We start from the raw sequence: 15,411 nt of genomic DNA on the forward strand, positions 1-15,411 counted from the left end.
AAGTGAAGTATTTTCACTTGGAGAAGCTGATGTTTCAAGGAGGTTAAATGTCCTATACGCGGAGCTAGTAAATAGCAGAGCTGGAATCCAGAGCCTTGTCTGTCCAACCCCAAAGCAAAACTCTTCCTTCTGGACCCAACTTCTTTTTTTAAAAAAAAAACAGCTTTATTGAGATGTAATTCACAGAGCATACAATTCATCCATGTGAAGTGGACAATGCATGGCTTTAGCATATTCTCAGGTATGTGCTGCCCTCCCCACAGTCAATTTTGGAACGCTTTTATCACCTCCAAAAGACACCCCGTGTACTTTAGGAATCCCCCATCCCCTCCCCGCCAAACCCTACCAAACTGCCTTCTGGCAAAGTCTCTCTCTAAAGAAGCCATACCCTTTCTTCCTTCTGTATTAAATATTGGAGTATGTTTATATTCATAATTTGTGAATGTTTACATTCAAAAATTGGTTGCCTCTTTAGTTACTGAGAGGTTAAGAGTTGTACTACGCTCCACTCCCCCCCCCCCAAAAAAAAGCCTGTGTCTTCTCTCAGGTAGTCCCTGGGGTTGTTAATTCTTTCCTCCTTCTGCCCAGACACCACTAAGAAGAACCCCGGGGAACCACCAGGAGCCCCAGGAGGCTTGGTTACTCCATTTAGTAACTGGTCCCAGGCAATAGGTATTGGGTCTGGGTTGACAATGAAAGGGATGGGGACCCCAGAAAACTGCTTGCAATCTGGACTTGATATCTCATGAGCCGAGAACAGCCCTCCTTACCTCCTTTTAGATACAATTTATCTCCTTTGAGAAGTCCCTGATTAGTCCTTCCAATGAGGGCTGGCTCCTTATGGAAGTTGAATCTATCCAAGGGAGGTTTGCTAGCATTGACCCAAGATCAGCCAGACTTTGCAAGCAGTTTGGTGTGCCTATGTGTTAATTTGGGTTCCCCTGAAGAATTTGAGTGCTTGGAGTTGAGTTGGGAAGTACGGACACCATGGCGGGGGTGGGGGTGGGGTGGGGATAGGGTGGGGGGGGTGTGGGGAAGGAGCACAAAGAAAGGAGGGGGCCCACTAAGTGCTGTTTTATTAAAGCCAAATACCCCATGGAAGACTGGGTCTTACTCTCACAGGTAAACATTAGGAGACACGGGAAAACACAGACCTCAGTCATCCCACCTAGGGGACAAGGTCACAGGGTGTTTAAATACCAACTCCCATAAGTCCTTGGTTAAGGGCTGGTCCTGGAGGGTCGTAATTTCTCAGCTTTTCTGGTCCACTATGCTCCTGTGGGCAGAGCAGTCTTCTTCAGTTTTGGAAAAAGCCCTCAGGCAAAGAAATGCAGATAATGGCAGTTGGAGGTTGGGCAGAGTACATGAAATGGTTGGGTCTGAGGATATGGGTGGGCACGCACTGCATCTGCTATAGCCTTACCCCATTTTAACTCCTGCATGAGCAAGTACACACACACACACACACACACACAGTGAACGGGAAGGGAATATGGTCTCATAGAGCACATTCCTCCATCCCTGGGCTCCACTCTTGCTGACAGTAATCAGGGCTTCCCTTTCCATACTAATGAGGGGCAGCAAGGAATTTATTAAACGAGCTTTACCAGGAACCAACTGGTAAAGACCTACATCTTTTACCTCTGAAGCTGGAAAACTCCCAACAGGCCTTGCAAAGAGTTTGGAACCCCAGACAAGTTCACTTGGGGGGTGGGGGGTCACTCCAGGTTGGAAGAAGAAAGAAACTCCATCCCTTTAGGGAGAGATGGAGGGGCCTCAGGTTTACCAAGCTCAGCAGAGAGTCTGGCTTTCAAGCTGCAGCCTGACTGGCCCCCTGCTCCACCTCTTATCACAGCCCTGGAGGTTCAGAGGCTAGCAGGTAGCTTGGCTGAACAGAAATACCCATTACCTTCCTTAGTTGATCTTTCAAAGCTGAGCGCCTTGGGGGAGGCTGTTCTCCGGAAAAGAAATGGAATTTGGAGTTCTGGGCAACCCACGGCCATGTCTACCTGGCTGCTAGTTGGCAGGATATTCATTCATTCACTTAATTATTCATTTGCTCCTTCTTTAGCTCATTTATTCATTATCTTCATGGATCAGGGATTGAGGGTACCATGGTATTGAGACACAGCGACAAATAGGCAAATCCTTCCCCTTCTTAGAGGGTCCATATGAGGGCAGTGCAACTTGGAATCCCTAGCACAGCTCCATGGCAGACCCCTTCCTCCAGCTCCGTGCATGGGGAGGGTGGGGGTATGACTCGGCTGTGTCAGTCGGCTACGGGTTCCGTTCGGAGAGGACACATGGTCCCGTTCACCACCGTATCCTCACAACCCAGCATTGTCCCCGGCACATAGGAGATACTCGATAAATATTTGTGAATGAATGGATGGTTGTGTACCTTTGAGCAAAAGGCCAATACTTGTACATATTTTAATGTATTTCTCTGCCTACGTGTTTGGGTATTGATGTGCATGTTTCTGTGACTCTGTGTGACTGTGTTTATGCTTAAATAACTGAGTGTGCATGTATGTGAGTCTTCAATAGACACAGTCTTCCCTTTACAACATTTCAAGAGAATGAACATTTTTGCTTCCTGGTATCTGACTTCGGAAACCCAATCTGCATTTTCCACACATGCACAGCACCCCAGATTTTCAAATATTTATACTCCTATATTTAAAATCTGTGAGATTTCTCTCTCTTTCTCACCCATACGTGCTTGCATTCTGTCTCCCTCTCTCCCTCCTTCTCTCCCTCCCAGCCATCGGCCTGCCCTCTCCACCTTATTTCCTCTTTTTTCCCCCAGATATATGTTGATGAAAAACCCCCAGACTGAGGCACACTATTGCCTTCCATGTTTGGCGTCACTGGGGAGCACTTGTGAACCATCCCTGTAGCCCTAGGACAGATCCTGAATGATGAGCCCAGCCAGAGAGGGGCATAAAGACTCCAGCTCCCCTTTCCCAAACCTTGGCAGCTCCTGAGAAGGATCTGCCCTCTGGGGGGAGTTTCTTTAGGCTGGAGCAGAGCTTCTAAAGAGGAACTAATCGCCCAGGGCTTCAGAGAGAAGCATTGCCTGGGTTTCTGGAGGCTTAGGTCTGATCTTTGGGAGGTTATTATGTCTTCTGGGACTGACCAGGAGGCAGAGGAATACCCCTCCAAATTTCTCCTGGCTGAGATAGTCCATGGCCCCTCTCCATCCTGCACTATATAGCCAAGCTTGACCAGAAAAATCTACTGAGAGCAGGACTAATCATTCGACCTGATTGATTAGGACCTTGAGAAGCCCTGAAAAAAGTGAGGGCTTTTTGACTTCCAGTGTGAAATTCTGATGCTCAGGGATCATTCAAAATACCACTTGGGGTGCCTCAAAGTGTGGCTTCTGCTCTCATTTGTTACCAGTGGGTCAATAATTAAATAAGTCCATTGTTACCAATTCCACATTTGGGCCTTTGTGGATCTTGCCATTCCAGAGTCAGTTTACCAAAACAAAGCCACATGCACGTGCATGTGCGCGCACACGCAGCACCCTGAAGAATGGAAAGGGGATGTGAGAAGGAAGCCATTATAATGGACAAGTAATGGGGATGGCATATGAGGTCATCTATTTGTGCTCCAGACCTACCATCCACCCCCTGCCTTCTGTACCCTGTTCTGGCTCTGGGTGGTTGACCTAAATGGACCACACCCATGGGCTCCCATGCTCTGTGCCTTCCAGCTAGGTTCAGCCAAGGGAGCCCTGGCCAAAGATCAAAGGAAGGGAGGAGAGTGAGGTCAGGCCTTCATTCCTCTGGCCACCACCCTGTAGGATCACCTCAGGACGGCTGGGTCCCACCACAAAAGGACATTGCTCTTCCTGTGACAGCCTCTTTCATAGGATTTCCCTTCTGGATTATGGACTATTCCTTTCCCTTGTCCTCTTAGCTTTGGGTGGTACAGCTCCGCTGCTTCCAGCCCTGAGTTACTTGCTCCCATTCATTCTGCCTTCACCTTGGAAAATAGTCCCTTTGTAGGTAAACCCCAAATTACCCAATTTAAAAGTGTTTCTAGTTGGAGCTGTAATTAAGAAATAACAGAGCAGATTAGGGAACTTTGTTACCTTAGACTGAATTTGGTAAGGGACTTTGTGCCAACCTGTTTATCTCCATTATTGCTAGTGCATGAGTGAATATAGGAATTCTGTCTCTACCATTTAAAAAAGTGTCTATCGGGCGCCTGGGTGGCTCAGATGGTTAAGCATCTGCCTTCGGCTCAGGTCATGATCCCAGAGTCCTGGGATCGAGTCCCGCATCAGGCTCCCTGCTCCTTGGGAGCCTGCTTCTCCCTCTGCCTCTCTCTCTCTGTCTCTCATGAATAAATAAAATCTTAAAAAAAAAAATTAAAAATAAATAAATAAATAAATAAATAAGTGTCTATTTACTGCTCTCCCTAAAACTGCAGATTTAATAGGTTGCTAGATATACTATAAATCTAGGTTTTTCAAACCAATAATGGTCCCAGAGAGGCAGAAGGGAAATCAACAGGTTATTCTACTCTTCATCACTTTGACACCATTTTTCATCTTGAGGAGAAATCTGATAAGAAAAACTTCAGATTGTTTGCAGCTTTATTGACCTGCCATGACTTCTGACTTCATGGAAGTAGTTGGTTATTGGCCAACAGTCATGAGCCTAATGTAGGTGGCTTAGTAATACTCTAAGTGTCGGACACCCAGCAGATCTGGTGATAATTCTGAGCAATGTGAAACAAGATTGTGCTCTGGCCTTTTCCTTTTGAATATATATCTTAATGATTTGAAACTCCTTTTGGATTAGCTGGAAGCATGCCCTCTTGTTATAGAAAATAGAAAAAAGATCAGTAGCTTCCTTTTTGTTATGGTATCGCTTCATTGTCACAGGGCGGGAGTAGATAAAACCAATCGCAGCTTGTTACTTAACTCCTGTCAGCCTGACTGGCTTAGGAATAACTACTCTAAAACAAAGCAGCTTGTTTTGGGTAGATGTGCCTGCCACCTGCCCAACATAATGGGTTTATATTCCAGCAATTCTATATTACAAGTTAATTTCTTTTGTTGTATAGGATGTGTGCTCTGCCTATAGGATTTATAAGTAGCTCCACTCTTGAAATCAGATGCACCGTGATTTTCACTGGAGATTTATCTATGACCATAGTTAGTATCTGGTAACTCCTGCTTTGAAAAACATCCATGCCAAAATCATCATGGAAAGGCTTGGCATCTTGGACATTCACCCACCAGGGTAGAGCCAGATGATTTAGCCAGGACAGGATAAGTCGTGCTGCCATAACAAACAACCCTGGAAATCTCAGTCACTTAAAAACATGAGGGTTTATGTCTCCCTCAGTTTATAGACACGTGTAGCCAAGCTGAGCCTCAGCCCCACATGGTTACCATCCCAATCCAGAAGCCAGGCTGCCAGAACACCATCTTGAGCAAAGGGGAAAGAGAACATGACAAGGCACATACTCTAAAATGACAGACATCACTTCTGCTCACAATGTGTTGATCAAACAAGTCATGTGACAAGACCACATGGGTGGGATATACAATTCTACCAAGTTCCTGGAAGGAGCAAGAGTCTAAACATTTATATTTAGCCTCAATGACTATAGCACTGAGGGTTTCTTAGGAAAAATTCTGACCTTGCTTGTGGAGTACCTGCTTCTGACAGCCATTGGATTATATCCCAGGATGACCTGATTTTAAATTAATTACATCTGCAAAGACCCTATTTCCAATAAGGTCACATTCACGAGGCACCAGGCTTAGGACTTCAACATATTATATTCCTTTTGGAGGACACACTTCAACCCATCATAAATACCAAGGTTCACACCTAGTTGATTGATTTTCTCAAAATGTTAGTACATGGTTTTGTTCTGTTTTGTTTCCTGGTTGACTGTACAAAGCATCTGAATCACCCTTATTTAGCAACAGAGAAAATCCATACCCCAGAGCCTTGCTCTATTAGAGTACAGATGCCCAAACTGTCTGCTGATCAACTTTGATGAAAAGTTGGGCTGGGAAAGACAATATTCACAAAGCCTCATTTGAACAGTGTACGGTTCTTTGTCTCAATCACTACCTTCAGCATTTGCTGGGGGTTGGGGGGGTTGTTTTTGTTTTGTGTTTTAGTTCTCGTGTTAGCTGAGGAAGCCCCTTTTTCAAATGAGCTCTTAAGGAACTCTTGAGCAACCCCAGATATAAGACCTGTGAAAGCAGAGCTGCCCGGCTGGAGGGGGCTGTTGTCCCCATGATAAGGAATTTAGAGTCCCTCTCTGTTCATCTTCCTCTCCTGGCCAAGTCATTGTGTTTGAAGAACGTGCTTGCGGGGGGATTCACCCGGCTTCGGCATCCCTTCTCTGTGGCCCAACCAGGAGGGCCAGAGCTTCCTGCCTCTTTGCCTCCCCGCCTCCCAACACACCCTGCAGCATGGATGTCAGGCTCACCCCCTCCCTCTTGCTGCCTCCCCGCTTGTCCCTGATGCTGCCGAGTGTGTGTGTAGACCCCACCTCTCCTCCCTCCACAGTGGGGAGATCTGACATTCCAGCTCTGGAGAAGGAAAAAAGACAGAGTCGGCTCAGCCTGGACAGACCTGTGGTGTAATTAATTAGCTTAAGAAAAAGAGAGGTTCTGCCTGGCTCAGCTGGTCTACTCCATTCCTCTGCACCGGGACTAAAGGACATTAATGAAGGACATCATCACTTTGTGTTGGCCTCGCCGGCCGATGCCTTCCTGGTGCATCTCCTTCCCTGGAGAGTTCTCGACTGGGCAATGGGTTAAAGGGAGGGTCCAGGCCCCTGAGGTTGGTCCTGGCCTCAAGTGCTGGCTCTTCTAATGGCCAGGGTGGGGAGCCCAGAGGTCACCGAATAGGCCCCAGGGCTTCTTGTAGGATCCTGGTGTTTCAAGGAACAGTTGAAGAGTCCCTGGTAGCGATCAGTGTTTCTCAATATTGGCTGTGAATCAGAAACTGCTGGAGAGCTTCTGAAGTTTACTGATACTGAAATCCCACACACACCTGCCGGCCAGAATCCCCAGCGTCGGCATTACAGGTGATTCTCACGTCATCGGATTGAGAACCCTTTGGCCCTAGATTAGATCAGATTATTTCCAGGTCTTAGAATTGTCTGGCCTCTGAGCAGCCCCTGGGCCTACATTTAGAGACCATTCAAGAACCATCCACACAACTTCTGTTACTGAGTTTGTTCTAGAAATGATAGAGTTGGTGGTGTCTCTTGCTCAGCATCCACCATATGAAGATCCATCCCATAAAAGCTTTATTTTCTTGAAAAATGAGGTGTGAAGGACAATGAGAACTTTGTAACTGATTTGTCTTGTTGCATCAGCTGCTCAGATGTGCAGAATTAAATGTGTGGTGCAATTTTAGTTACATACAGGTCCTCGTGGTTCTGGCAGCCGCATTTTGCCTTTGCCTCTGACCTTAGGTCTCTCTATTTCCCTCGGTCTCAATGTTTTGTTGTATTTTTCTACTTCGTGGAGTTACGTGCAAGTGCCAGGAATCCTTCGGAAGATAAAAGTGAGTGTGAATACGTAAATAAACAAGCAGAGGTGGTGAATCTGATGAGGATAATGAAACTGGTGCCTGCAGCTGGAGGACAACACGCACGGGTCAGAGGGAGCACCGCGACTTCAGACCTATGTGCCGCCTCCTCAGGGAAGCCTTTCCTGATTGCTTGGACCAGACTCAGGGCTTCATGCTGAGTGATACTAATTCTCATTCTTTATTAAAATGCCTCATATTAACATCAGGCTTCCTCAGCAGACTGTAATTTCTACATGGGCGGGAAGCATGCTTAGCTTTCTCATGGGTGTAACCCCAGTGCCCAGTACGTGGCCCGCTGCTGAGTAACCATCCGATAAACATTTACTGGGTAAGAAAATAAACAGAGCTGCAAAGCTCTACTGCTCAGTGAAATGCATGAGAAATTCAAAGTCTCTATGATAAGACAGTGACTCAGAGCAAGGAGAGAGAAGGAAAGGGAAAGGCAGGAAGGAGGGAAGGACAGAACAAACTGATAAGAAGACAAAAGGTGTTCTTTCGGCCTCAGAAGAAGGCAGTCGAAAGGAATGGACACTATTTGAGCAGCTAGGATTGGCCAAGATCCAGCTAGAGCCTCTACCAACAGTGTCTCATTTTATCTTCACAACTTTCATGCAAGGCTTTAGGGGTGAGAAGCCTGGAGGCTTGCCAAGTCTACATTGCCTGAAACCCACAAAACCCGTAAGTAGCTGAGTCCGACCTGAGCCCCGGCATCTGTGGCTTGGAGGTTGAGGGGCTCTCCTCTGCAGCACAGGGGCGAACTCTCGGATCCACAAGTGGCTATGCCCACCACAGGGCACCTCCCCACTCCACTCGGGTCCCTGTCCATCTGCCCCGGACCCAGCTTCGGCTCACAGAGGGTCTCCTCCCACGTGGCGGGCTCGGCAAGCAGCTGTGCAGGGGTGAGTGAGAAGTGGATGCAAATGATGCTCTAAGCTTAGCACCCAGACCGAGTGAGGACGGAGGACCCAGGTCATAACTGGGAGCCAGTGGGGCAAGGACACCTCCCCCATCATCTTGTGAGTGCGTGGGGTGGTATGAGGACTCTGCGGCTCCCATCCCTACTCCTCCACCTCTATCCACACCTCCTCCCAGAAATGACTGCCGAGGAGCTAGCCAGGCGGAGCTGGAGGGTGTCAGGCTGGGACTGGCCGGGGGCCCAGCGGGGCGGGCACCAGCTGGGGCCCTGATGCAGGGAGGCGGCTGGAGCTCTACACACCAGGACGGGGTGGGGGGGGTCCTCTTCCCTCCCAGCTGCAGTGGCTGCTCGGCCAGAAGTAGTCCCTGGTGGATTCTTGCCACTTGAAATCCAGTCTCCGCGGGTGGGAGGGAGCCTCATCCAGACACTGAGGCCCAAAGAGAAGGGTGGTGCCCGTGTGTGCCCACAGGCAGAAGGACCTTATTTACCCTCCACGTGTCCTTTGATACAGGGACTCTGAGGACCCAGGCCAAGATACGCTTGCTCCAAAGTCTCAGCCATTGTCCAGAACTTAATTCCTTGTGTGAAAACAAAAGCTTAGTGGGAGAGCAGAAGAAGGCTTGGAGAAGTTGCCCAGAATGTAAGGGCTTTCAAAACCCAGAAAGCACCATCTATTTTGAATCACTGTCCCGAGTCAGTTGGGGCAGAATCCCCCTTCCAGGCTTCAAATCAGCACCTTTGCAGCCAACACTGTTGACTCAGGAGGGGCTGCGGGCTGATCAGGGAGAGAGAGAGCCGTGTGTGTCCGGGGCCAGAGGTCGCCAGCCCTGCTCTCCAGAACTGTTCCAACCTGGACACAGGACTCTCAGGATCTGCTGCAAAGAGACTTGTCTCAGCTGGTTTCCCTGCATTTGCACCATCCGAGTATCTTAGATCCACCCATGTATTTGGATTCCTGGATGACAGACCTCTCAGTGCCTTGTCAACCACCACTCAGCCATTGTTCCCACTCCACCGAGAGCAGAGCAACAAATTGTAACCTTTAGTTTTTGTCTGATGGATACAGATCTCCATCAGGAAGACTTGCTCAATGGGGAGGTCCTGAAAGGGATGGATAAGAATAGAATCACACCTGGTCTCCGGAGATGTCTGAACTCTGAAGGATTTGTCATCATCCTGGGGAAAGAATGGAACCAGGTAGATAACCACGCTTCTTCTTGGCCTGTAGGTTCTCTAGAACTTTGGCTAAAAAAACAAAATGTTGGAGGAATGGCTGCTTCTAGAGCAGTTTTCTCCTTGCCTGCTGGGATCAGGGAGGAGACATCTGGCTTGATCAGAAATACTGCCCCTTCCAGAGATACTGTCAATAAACAATATTCAGGGAAAGGGAGAGGGAGGATAGGGCAGCAGGGGTGTATTTGTGTAGAGCCAGAGAACCTCATGCCCTTATTAGATCAAGAAAACTCAGCTACAATCACCAACCCACTCACTCCCCTGTAAATGAACTATGTCACAATTAATTCCTCTCTGAGGATTCAACTTTGCTGCTTATCCCCTCAGACTAATCAAAATCAGAACATTCGGGAGTCATCTGACCTATGACCACTGTCTTGGACCCTGTCCTTCCTGTTTCAGGTGGACTTGATGAACATCTAGGGCACAGCCATTTCCAGATACCTGGCTTATCTTTAGAACCTCAGATCTGGAAGTCCATCTGGCCCAACCGTCCAGTGCAGGGTGGATACACATCCGTCTGCAACATCCTAGTGTGTGCCTACATATTTCCGGGGAGAATCAGGAAGATTCCATGAAGCCGACATGGTTCTTGCTCCTTAGGGGTCCCCAGCCTGGGAAGGGGGCAGACTCTACACACCACCAACCAACTCTAGAAGACTCAAATCAAAAAGTGTGAGGGGATCTGGAAAGCCTACAGACTATAGGATTCCTACCATATGACATTCTGGAAAAGGCAAAACTATGGAGACAGCAAAAAAGGATCAGTGGTTGCTAGGGATTCAGGGGCTGGGGAATGAATAGGTGGAGCCCAGGGGACTCTTTGGGCTGCACAACTATTCTGTATGATACTGTGATGGTAGATGCATGACATTATGCGTGTGTCAAAAACCACAGAGTCGGGGCGCCTGGGTGGCTCAGTCGTTAAGCGTCTGCCTTCGGTTCAGGTCATGATCCCAGGGTCCTAGGATCGAGCCCCGCATCGGGCTCCCTGCTCTGCGGGGAGCCTGCTTCTCCCTCTCCCACTCCCCCTGCTTGTGTTCCTGCTCTCGCTCTCTCTCTCCGTCAAATAAATAAATAAAATCTTAAAAAAAAAAAACAAACCCCACAGAGTGTACCGCACAAAGAATGAGCCTCAGGGTGCCTGGGTGGCTCAGTCAGTTGAGCATTCGACTGTTGATTTCGGCTCAGATCATGATCTTGGGGCCGTGAGATCGAGCCCCGTGTCGGGCTCCGAGCTCCGTGGGGAGTCTGCTTGGGATTCTCTCTCTCTCTCTCTCTGCCCACCCCACCCCACCCCTCTAAACCTAATCAATAAATAAATATTTTTTTTAAAAGAATGAGCCTCAGTGAAGACTATGGACTTTAAAAAATAATTATGTATTTTGGCTCATCAATTGCAATAAACATGCAGCCCTAATGCGAGATGTTCATAATAGGGGAACTAGGAATGGGGTGAGGCTATATAGGGGAAATCTCCACTTTTCCCTCAATTTTTCTGTAAATCTAAAACTGCTGAACTTATAAAATCTATTCTTTTTTTTTTTTTTTGAAGTGCAAGGTAAAGAAGTAATGAGAGGTGTGGAGTAATTCTGGAAAGTTTCCTTGAAAGGTGTGAGGTGAGGTGTAAGGAGGGGGGCGGGAAGGATGGAAAGGAGGAAGAAGGTTTGAGATCATTGCCGGGGGGGAGGGTGCGGGGGGGGGTGCGAAAGCAAATGCGGTTTCCCAGAATTCCCCAGACACTCCCCCCAACCCAAAGCCCAAATTGGCCTCTTTTTGGGACCCAGCAAGGATCTCGTAAACCTGAGACCCTAGAAGAAGCAAGAGGGAGAAGAAAAAGAAGAGAGCATGGGGAATCAGGCAGGGAATTGTGCTCTGGTACAGGAAGCACAAACCGCAAGTGCAATTAGTCAGAAAAGAACTTGAAATTAAAAAATGATTCCAAGCCGAGGAGGGGAGTACATACTTTCCTGCAGCCCCAAGACGTTTATGAATAATACAAATGCTGCGAGGTGGTGGAGCCGAAGCCCAGTTAATTAATATGTACAGGAGCAGAGATGCACTTGAAAAACAATAGTGCTATTTCCCCCTCGCTAGAAGTAAAAATATTTCCAGAAAGACTGACACGTTTATTATTTTCTAACATAATTACCTTATTGTGGAGCATTTGTAATGGAACACATTAGAGACGCTAAGCACCTGCCTGCCTTCCCTTAATGCAGTTTGGTTCCATGGTGCTGGGGAAGGAAGGTGGGAGGCGGACCGGCAGGGTGGTGGTGGGTGGGTGCAGGGGGCGTCCCTGGAGAGCATTGCAGCTTTACATACCTGATGCCCCTTCTTGCCTGCCCCCCCCCAAACCAAGCCCGCCGCCTCCAGCCTCCTCCCTCCATTACCTTGCCTGCCTTCCTGAGCCCACCACCACCCATTCTGGTACCTCTGTGAGCTGGTGACAGCTGGAGGGGCGAGGATAGTAGACACGGAGCTCCCAATGGTGTAACGAAGGGAGCGGGGGAGATGGCTAGCGCAGAAGTTGGAGCAAGAGAAGCCATCCCGTGCTGGAGAAGAAGGATGGATGAGTGGGAGAGAGGTACCCGAGCTAGAGCCAGCACCCCAGGACCAAGAGTAGCCAGGTGGGAAGAAATTTCAGCCTTGCTGGTGCTCTTGGGATTTTTTTGTGGGGAAGCAGGGTGAGAACATTGGACTGGGAGTCTGGGACCCAGCGCTCTTTTGGACCAAAGACCAGAGGTCACTTCGCGTTTGTGGATCTCAACATCCTCACCTGTAAAATGGGGCCGGCGCTGGGCATCTGGGATAGCTGGCCTCCCGTGGCCCTGCTGCCTCACACCCCACGCACCGGTCAAGAACGCCTGCCCCAACAGATGGAGAGCCAAACGGCTGCTTCCCAGGAGAGGGATGCCTGTCTTCTCCCCTCCCCCTGGCTCCCCGCCCCTCCCATCCTCACACACACAGCCGAGTCCAGAAGCCGCCTTGTCACCATATGCGTGGTGTGGCATCCCTGACCGTCCCTCCTGCACGCTCTCCATCCTTGGCTTCTGGCCGCCCTCCCAGCCGCCTCACCTCTGCCGCTGTTTCTCCTCACCTCTCCCTCCTGCTCCTCTTCCTCTCTCCACCCTCACACACTGGCTCTCTCCAGGATTTTGCCCGTAGCCCCCCCTCTCTTCCCATTTTGTGGCACTCCTATGGCTTGATGGTGCAGACAAATCTCATATCTGTATTTAAAGCCCAGTCCTTTTTTTTCTGAACTCCAGATTTTGTAAATCCAGGTGCCTGTGGGTTATCTTTATCTACTTAAAAACCGCGGTGTCTCAAACGCAACCCTTTATCTTCCTCCCTAAACCTCCTTCTCCTATGTTGTGTGTCAGGGACTGGCATCCCCCTGCTCCCACAATTCAGAAACCCAAGCGGCTTCCCAGAATCCCTCTTCTCCTTCATCTCTCATGTTCGTCTGGCCATAAAGCTGATCCTCTATTTTAAATATCCCCAGGGCTCTCTTTTCTATCTTCACTGTTGCTGTCTCCCTTTCTTGAACAAATTTGTGTAGTGTCCTACCTGCTCATCCTCCCCATGGGGCTGTCCCAGAGGTGGCACATGGGTGGATGGAAAGAGATATTTGCAGAATGAATAAGCCTCGGCAGTCTCCATTCCATTCTGCACAATGCTACTGGTCTCCTTCCCCCAAACCAGAGATGATTATGTCTTTTTCCTGCTTGAAACCCCAGTAACTCCCCATGATGTACGGGATAAAGTCCCAACTGCATGTGGTCCCATCTTGCATGCGTCTCCCTCCCTCGACCCCCTCCCCAGCAGGTACGAGCTCCTGTGGGTCTCTAATCGTGAGCATCTAGCTCAGGCTTCTGGGCGTTGCATGTCTCTTCCTTTTGCCTGGACCACCATTCATCCACCATCTGGTCGGTGTCTGTTGTACCTTAAGAAGCAGTGTCCCTGTTATTTTTGTTATGTCATGAATCACCCTGAACTCGGTAACTTAAAACAACAGCAATCATCTTATTACTACATCTCATCGTTCTGGATTTGGCCGGACTCAGACGGCGAGTCCTCATTTGTGGGTCTCTCATGGGGCTGCCAGCAGATGATGGCTGGGACTGGGATCACCTTGCAGGCTCTTTCACATGTCTGAGGGTCGGTGCTGGTTGTCAGCCAGGACCTTAGCTAGAGGGCTGTCAGCCTCTTCACGTGGCCTGGGCTTCCACCCAGCATGGCAGCTGTGCGGATGAGCAAGCTTCCCAAGAGAGAAGTCAATAGAAGCTTCACTGGCCTTTCATAACGTAGCCTTGGAAGTCATGCAGCATCACTTCTGATAGCTTCTACTTGCTGAGGTTGTCACAAGGGCCTATCCAGTTTCCAGGGAGGGGAACAGACTCCTCTTCTTTTTTTTTTTTAAAGATTGATTGATTGATTGACTTTAGAGAGAGGAGGGGAGGGTCAGGGGGAGAGGAAGAGAGAGAGTCTCAAGCAGACTCCCCACTGAGTGCAGAGCCTGAAGCAGGGCTCGATCCCAGGACCCTGAGATCATGACCTGAGCCGAAATCAAGAGTCAGGTGCTTAACCGACTGAGCCACCCAGGTACTGCCCCCCCCACCCCCCCGCCCCAGATTCCTCTTAATGAGAGAGTGGCTAAGTTCTGAGAGAGCATATGGGATGGAAATGTTGTCTTGGCCCCTTTGGGAAAACACAGTCTTCCTCCAGGAAGCCCTTGGGTCCCCCAGGCTACCCCTATGCCAACCGCTAGTATTCCCCACCATACATATCACAATTGGGGGGTTTTTTTGGTCTGGTTCCTTAAAAGTATGGTCTATATTTTACTTATCTTTGTGCTCTGCACATAGTTAGTGTTCATTAAATGTTCGTAAATTAACCCCTGGATAAGTGAGAGACCAATCACCATACTGTAGAGGGGATGCTCTTTCCAGAGCAGGCCTGGGTACCTTCTGGGGTGGCCACCGCTAGGTGAGAGTGGTCAGAGGCTCCAGCTGAGGCTGTTTCCCACCCCGGCACATGCATGCCCCTGCTGCCACCATTCAGAGACAGCCTCCCCCGCCTACTTCCATGACTTTACCCAGCAGGTGCTCACACGTTCAGACCCAGGATCCAGAATCTTCCATCCAGCCCCAATACCACCTCCACCTTTTTGCTTCTCTTTTACCATGTTCAGCAGTGATAAGAAACATGGCTCTGAGAGAAGCTCAGAGAGCTGGTAGGAGACTGCTCTTCCTTCTCCGGCCCGCCCCCCTCGTCGGCCTTCCAGAACCCTGGAGGGCAGAAATATCCCTTCTCATTTCCCGGCGCCATTCCCCAGCTGCCTGGCCCGGATTGCGGGGCTTTCGGAGCGATTGTTTGCTGAGCCATTCAGCGGGGCAGCTCCCTCGTGGGCACCCAGCCCTGCCGCTGACAGGCTGTGTGCAAGGGGACAGGCCTGAATGACTGTAATATGAACCATGAAAGTGGATATTAAAGGCTTTATTACAGGGTGAGGACTGCTAATTGCAACGTTCCTTTCAGGAAGCTGGAGCTGATGAGTTTAAGCAGCGGCACCCAATTATTATAACTCTTGTCAGCGCGAGCAGGGGAGAGGCGGGGGAGGGGGAGGAGGCAGGCTGAAGGCACAATTACCTGAACTTTATCCAAGGCACACAC

This window comes from Mirounga angustirostris, unplaced genomic scaffold (genome assembly GCF_029215605.1).
Source record: "Mirounga angustirostris isolate CCGP_5_RB_7025 unplaced genomic scaffold, mMirAng1.0.hap1 SCAF_17, whole genome shotgun sequence".
In the NCBI taxonomy this organism is placed as follows: domain Eukaryota; kingdom Metazoa; phylum Chordata; class Mammalia; order Carnivora; family Phocidae; genus Mirounga; species Mirounga angustirostris.